The following is a 7,897-nucleotide window of genomic DNA, read 5'->3' as shown; positions in this document are numbered from 1 at the left end:
GCTGATATGGTTGCTGAACAACATTCCGATTGTTGCTCCAGCTGAAATTGGGATGATTTCTGTTATTAGGATGATAAGTAGCTGGCACAGGCTGCTGCGGTCGCTGATAATTGTTCACATACTGAACAGATTCATTAACAAGAGAACACTGATCCGTAGCATGAGAGCCTGCACAAAGATCACAGACCATATCTATCTGATTGACTCCATAGTTGGCTAAAGAATTGACCTTCAAAGACAGCGCTTGGAGCTGCGCTGCAATAGCTGTAGCTGCATCAACTTACAGAATACCTGCTAACTCATGCATCATCCTTTGAGTTGGATTCTGATACTCATTTGCAACCATAATTTCAATAAGATTATAAGCCTCGGTATAGCTTTTGGCCCACAAGGCGCCTCCAGCTGCTGCATCGAGCATGGGCCAAGATTGGGCCCCCAAACCATTGTAGAACCCAGTGATCACCAGTCAGGCATACCATGATGTGGACACTTTCTCAACATCTCCTTGTAGCGCTCCCAAGCTTCGCACATAGATTCTGTTCGTTGCTGCGCAAACTGAGTAAGAGCACTCCTCATAGCGGCAGTCTTGGCCATTGGATAGAATTTTACCAGAAACTTTTATGCAAGATCTTCCCAAGTAGTGATGGACCCAGCTAGTTCAGAATGTAACCAGTCCTTAGCTTTATCCCACAGAGAGAATGGGAAAAGCCTCAGCTTGATAGCCTCATCAGTAACACCATTATATTTGAAAGTACTACAGATCTCGACAAAATTCCTGATATGTATGTTGGGATCTTCAGTCGCAGCACCTCCGAAAGAAACAGAATTCTGCACCATCTGAATAGTGCCCGGCTTGATTTCAAAAGTGTTAGCCTGAATAGCCGGATGAAGGATGCTTGACTGAATGTCATCAATTTTTGGCCGAGAAAAGTCCATAAGAGCTGGATCTGCTGCTGGAACTATACGATCACCCATGATTACTGGTTCTTTCTGCTCACTCTCCTTATCCGAATCTGTAAAATCTATCTTCTCTCGAAATAACAAAAACTGAGTCTGTCTCCTCAGCCATATCTAGAGTCCTCTTGCGAGTGCAAGAACGTGTTTGCATAAACGCTCGCTAGAGTACCTGAAACACAACCAGAAACAATAAGTAACACGTCTTAATAAATGAGTCCTAATGACCACTGAAGCAAGTACATAAACTAAACAAATACACCGAGTCCCTGGCAACGGCGCCAAATAATTGTTAGGCATAAAACACGCGCTAATATTTCACGCAAGTATACGTGTTCACAAGTAATATAGAATAATTTCTAGTTCATTCCCACAGAGACTCAGACTAATTATGTTCAATTAACACTCACTCACCAATGTACGATTACTTCCCAATGTCAAGACAATAACACTTAAGATTGATTACTAATTATTAACTACAATTAACTACTAGAATAAAACACTTAAATAACACTTGAATTAACAATATCAAACACACATGAGATCATAACTTCATTACTACTTCCTTCAATAGTCATTGTTATTACCCTTAGCATGTAACTGTGATAATATTAATCGAACAACACGAAACTGATAAAAGCCAACTTTCGTTGTACTAGTACCATTCTACCAAACATCCACAATTAAGATAGAAGTTGAATAGGCATCAATTATGTTGAGACCCTATATGTCTACAAAATTTGACAACATAACGAATTAAGCACAAGTTATTCATTATGATTACACAGGGTAAGTAAAACGGTTAGAGTTACCCACTAATCATGCATACACATACATGAACCTATGCTAGCATGGCAAGTTATAAATCTCAAGATTCACTGTCGTTTCACAAGAGATTAACAGACTATCTTATATGTTCGCGACGCACATAAGACAAATAAGCACAACCTATGCTAGATATCATACAATCATCACACACCAAGGTATTAAACAACTAACTAAAGAAATCCATAGTAAATCCGTTACGACCCCATGATCACGATTAGCCCATGATAGAACTCATCGTCACCATGGGTTCATATGAAAACATGATAATAACACACAATATAATCTAATAAAAATACTTATTAAAACCAGAGTACGTCACAAGAGTAATAAGGTTCAAAGTAAAGAAAACTAGCATCCACTGTTACAATGAATAAAAGAATCACAAGAAAATGTATGCTACCTCTTCTTCATTGCGATGTGCTAAAATGGTCTTCTTTCTTCTCTCCTTGCTCCTTGCTTGATACCACACACCGTGAAACGTCTCTGAAAATTACTTATATAGAAGCCCACAAGAACCAGCCGTCTCAGAAGTCCATCAGAATAAGAAGTGTAAAAATCAGATTTTAATTTCCCGTCTCCGGGCGGGCGCCCCAGCTTCCCGGGCGGGCGCCCCAGCTTCCCGGGCGGGCGCCCCAGCTCCCAGGCGGCCCCAGATCTTGAGCGGGCGCCCAGCAGGCTACCGGAAAAAATCACATTCTGCTCCTGATTTCTGCTGCATTCTGCTCCTAACTTCCCACAACCAATGCCAAGCACTTCCTAGGCTTATTTTCGATTAAATATTCCTACATACGTAAGTTATACCCTGAAATGCAAAACCCTAGAAAAAACGCATCAAATACACAAAATACTTGATTTCAAGACATTAATTCAAGCCATTATAAGACGTTCTAAGTGGTATAAAATGCCACTTATCAACTACCTTCTCTACCTGAACAGGTAAGGCCTGAAATCCCTACTCCCCTACTCATGCATGCCAACAAGACTAAGAGGGAGATATAGGCTAGGCTGGCACAATCAAGATCATCTCAACAGGTCCAGGGTGCTGAAAAGAAATTAAATAAAGAAGTAGATCTTGACATGGAGAGACTTATTAGGGCTGCTGAAGGACCTAGTTTGAGCAGAGAATTTGATGAACTACTCAAGGCCCTAAAAGCTTCTCTCAATAATAATCACTTCACATACAAAAGGCTCTGGACAAGAAAAATAATTTCATAAGAGTGATCATGGTCAATCAGGACAACTTTATGCAGAAGAAGATAGTGATAAATGCAAATGACTCAAGGATAGACAGATGTATGCAGGTGTCCCTCAATTACCTTGTCTCAAGGAGGGCATCTGAGTTATATATCTTCATCAACAAATTCAAAGTTATAACTCATGAAGATACCTTGCTATTAACTGAATTGAGAAATGCTCAAGTGGCTGATTTTCCTGAAGCATATCTACAACCATGCAAGGGTATATCATACATCTGTCCAAACACCAAAAATTTCATACATTTTCAAATCCCCAAGCAGTGTGTCATGAGCAACAAGAAGATTATCATGATCCTAGAAACTGGCTTAAAAACCAAGAAGAACAAGAACTTTGATTACATGGAGATGATAAAGTTATTGGGGGAGATACTTGAATAATGCAGAAGCCAACTTGCCCAAAACTCAAATTAACAAGGATGACTTGGATGATGATGAGCAGAAGAAAGATGATCAAAATCCTTCTGTCTCAAATCCAAGTCAATCCAATAAGCCATCTGGCAGCAAGGGTAGAGAGAAAAGGAAGGAGGATGATAAGAAAGATGAAGAGAAGAAGAGAAGCAGTGAGAGGAGGAGCAAAAAGAATCATGATAGCTCAGAAACATAACAAGCCCTAAAAATCTAAACAGTCCTAGCTCAACCTTTATCTCAACCTTCAAAAATAACAATCTCAAACATTATACCCTCCTAAACTCCAAAGCCTAAATTTCTTTACAAGCAAACTGCAAATTCTTTCCTAAAAATTCCAATCACCACAAGCCAAACAAGTCTCAAGAAAATCTCAACCCTACCTTTAACCAAGCCTTCACTAAAAGTTAATCTTAAATCTGTTGGAAGAAAAACTAAGAAAGTCAAGTCTTCTGAAAAAGTTAAAGTCACTGAAAGGGCCATCTGGAACTGTTTCAAGCAATCTGACTTCCTATCTTTAAATTGGTGCATCTCAGATGAAGATCATTTTCAACAACTTGCTGAGGAAATAGTCAGAGTCTGGGTTGTATCTCTTAGGGAAGTTAGAATTTTCTATGAAGATGGTTCTTTCACCTTTCTTGGTAGTGATTTAATGGATTCTCTCTCCTACAGAAATTAAGAGAACAATAAGTTTATTAAAGGACAAGGATACTGCCACAAGGGCATGGAGATCATTTATAACTGGGTGGTTGATTGAAAGGGAAGAAACAAGAAAAAAGAATGAAGTTGAAGCTGAAGAGAGAAGGAGGAAGTATGATGAAGAAATTGAGATGTATATAAGAAGATTAGAAGAGCTCAAGGCAAAAAGGAATGAACAGAATCTCTAAGGATAGGAAATTTCTAAACATCAAAGCTGGTGGATTCTCAAGATTTAGAATAGATTTTCTAGATAGTGGTTATCCCAAGGTAGCAAGACAAAAACTTGTAGAAGCTCTAAGTGGAACACCTATTATAGAAGAATTGGAAATTATTGATCACTTGAAGGAGGTTCTTAGGGAAGAAGCAGATACAAAAACTGTGTTTACCTGATACTTATAACCATTAAACTTTGTAAATCTTATGTTATACAAAAGTTAAAATTTTATCAAGCTTTGTGTATTAATTTTATTTTCCATCATTTTAAACTCGGGGTTAGTCTTGTTAACAGGCATGAATTTGTGTTAAGAAATCTTCTCACAAATTGAGGGAGATTGTTGTGCAAGACATGCCTATACCTTAACAAGACTAAAAAAATTTGTCAACCCTAAGAAAGTTGTATTGTTATCTTAATTTGTATTTTGTACTTGTAACATTTTAAAGTCTGTAAAAATACAAAGGAGCAGACTGGAGTCTTTTTCCTTAAATAGTATCAAGCCTAAGGATTCTATCTGGAAGAAGATCAAGATGATCATGCCTCAGAAGAATTTTGAAGAAGCTTGGAGTTGAATAAATCTGTTTGGATAAAAATACTCTAAGTCAAGATCTCTACAAGTCACAAATTTAGTGTTATAGAGAAGTCATTCGAGAACGCCAAATGACTTATCGAGAAGTCAGGAAAGCTACTAGAGAACTACAAGAGATATCGACAAGTCAATTGAAGACATGAAGTTTGGAGATATCGACAAGTCATTTCTTTACTAGAGAACTCAGAGTTATTGACAAGTCTACATTCATTAGAGAACTCTGAGTTATCGATAAGTCAAAGTCCACTAGAGAACTCAGAGATATCGATAAGTCAAAATTCACTAGAGAACTCAAAGTTGTTGAAAAGTCAAAGTAAAGACATGAAGCTGAGAGATCTCGACAAGCCAAAGTCTCATTCGAGAACTCAGAGACCTCTATAAGTCAAATTCACTATAGAGTATTAGAGATCTCGATAAGTCAATATACTTATCGAGATGTCAAGATCTCTATATGCCTAACTGGAGATCTCGAGGTAAATTCTCAAAGTACAAAATGCAGATCAGTTCAATATCCAAGATATACAATCAACAAACAATCCAACCAGTTGGATTGACAAATCTACAAAAAGCAGCTTGAAGGATGTGCAAGATCAATGGTGAAGATTAACTGATAAAGGAAGATCAAAATAATCACAGGATGCTAAAGATATGTTAAACCAGAAATAGAAGATTCACTTTTCCTAAAATGGAAATGACAAGTGACAGTTTAGTAAAGGTTAATAGCATGTCTTATTGTACACTGTGTAAACTAGTAGTTAACTGAGTTATAAAGTTAACAATGGTCTTTTGTCAATTATAACAATTTTTAGATAGAAAATCTTGTAAAAATCTCAAGAAGAAGCTAAGCTCTTTATCAACAAAGAGCCTAAAAATTTCATAGCAAAACATTCTTAATTTTAATATAAAATTAAGTAAGTTTTGAAGATCTGTATTCTTTATTCTTGCAAGTTTAATTTCTGCATGAACACACTTTCACTACAAAATTTAATTTACTTTGTTCAACCATAAAAGATTCAAGAAAAGGTTAAAAACAGTAAAACACATTCACCCCCCTCTATGTGTTATTCATTTCCTAACACATGTTATTTCGTAACAATTTTTTATAACTATTTTTATGTCTCTAAAATTACTCTTTTTTCTCGCACCTTTTGTAAATCATTTTTAAATCATTTATGTCCGAACTTCATTTCTTTTTTTAATCACCATTTCTGTTCGGACTTTTTATACTTCATTCATCTCATCCAATTACTCCCTTCGTCCTACCCAATTTTTTATATTGAGGGACTCTTTATATCGCGAGACGGGAACTCGACACATACTCTTTAAGACTCTTATAAAATGTAATTATCTAAAAAATAATAATTTTCTTCTTATAATGTTCTTGTATATAAAAAAATAAATTATGAAACTTTAATTTATAGTAGCCTTAAAATACATGTAAAACTTGAGAAAAAACTGTAAAAAATGAGTGGGAGAGAGTATTTATTAACCCCCAACATTTACGAAAACGAACTGAATCAGAGAAAATAGGGTCAAAAATTATTTTTTATGAAAATTGGTTGAGAACCAGAAAAAATCAGATTATTCGGTAAAAAATCGGTCTCATTGATAAAAATTTAAAAAATAGATAGAAAAATTAAAAATTAAAAAGTATAAATGTGTAAATATATATATATATATATTATGTTGATATATGAGTTAAATATCAAAGTGGTCACTCAAGTGAAGGGCATAAATCACTTTTGTCATCAATCTCAACAGGGTATTACTTGAATCACTGAAGTCATAATAAATGTAAAACAAATACCTTTAAATTTATACTCAAAAATGAAAACCTATTTTTATGGAGTTGTATACATTTTTATGGAGTTGTATACATTTTATGAAGTTATGAATTCTAGTATTTTTAGATAATCTATTTAGTTTTTTAAAAATATGCCTACTATTTATTTTTAAAATTATAATTATTTTATATTATTTAAATAAAAATAATTAGTATAAAGGCTTTATAAAATCTACATATATTATCTTAAATATTAGAATTTATATCTTTTTATTTGGTTGTGCTAGCATTTAATAAAATTGTGTTGAACTCAATATTATATGAATTTTATTTTTCGAGCGCAAATTTAGAGTTATTTGTTTAATATTTATTATGAGTTCAATGATTCGAATGATACCCATTAAGATTGGTGATAAAAATGATATATGAGTTTCACTTGAGTGACCACTTTGATATTTAACCCTTTTCAGCTGATATACATAGTTACTATTTTAAATAATTAACTTATGAACTTTCTTAATTTTTCATCTCAAATTGCCCTCAATTCATAAGTTATATCTTAAAAATTATATTTACTTTAATAAAACTACATATTTTAAATTTATTTATGATAAATATATCTATAATAATTCTATATTTATAATCAAAATAATAAAATAATTACATATATTAATATTTAAATATATAAATAATATTAAATTAGTTTCAAATAATGACCTGATTAATTCCCGATTACCAATTAATTCCTGAACGGTGCCTGTACCGACTAAGTCCGATTCCCGCTTTTTACAAGACTAACTCTCAATATCGGAAGGTTATAAAGGTAAAAAATCTTGTATTAAGGGTTCAAGATTTATGATTTATATGAATAGGTAGTGGATTCCATGTTCTAGATCTATATATATATGTGTGTGTTTAGTTATAGGAGTGAGTTCATTCCGGGTCATGGCAATTTTTATAATCGTTAGATCAGCTAACCAACTGTTATGATTATAATAAAAAAATGACCTCAATCCTGAACGATGTCTACATTACGGGATAATTATATTTTTATCCCTGACCACGTCCCTCGACATTGTCCAATGTCCGTTCTAATTTGAACGAACCCAATAACACAGCTAACATACAAATCCTAGAACACAACTGAAAAAAATATGACTAAAAAACAC

General features: G+C 34.2%; 1 non-coding gene across 1 annotated transcript; it reads left to right on the top strand.

Moving 5' to 3' along the window:
* Positions 1 to 472: 472 nt before the first annotated feature.
* On the top strand, positions 473 to 579 carry LOC141662993 (small nucleolar RNA R71). The gene has a single exon (XR_012551088.1). It is a non-coding gene; the product is annotated as a small nucleolar RNA R71 (small nucleolar RNA).
* The last annotated feature ends 7,318 nt before the right edge of the window (positions 580 to 7,897 follow it).

This window comes from Apium graveolens, chromosome 5, assembly GCF_009905375.1.
Source record: "Apium graveolens cultivar Ventura chromosome 5, ASM990537v1, whole genome shotgun sequence".
Lineage (NCBI taxonomy): Eukaryota > Viridiplantae > Streptophyta > Magnoliopsida > Apiales > Apiaceae > Apium > Apium graveolens.
The sequence above is the reverse complement of the archived record's forward strand: the minus strand, read 5'-3'. Positions and strand labels throughout refer to the sequence as shown.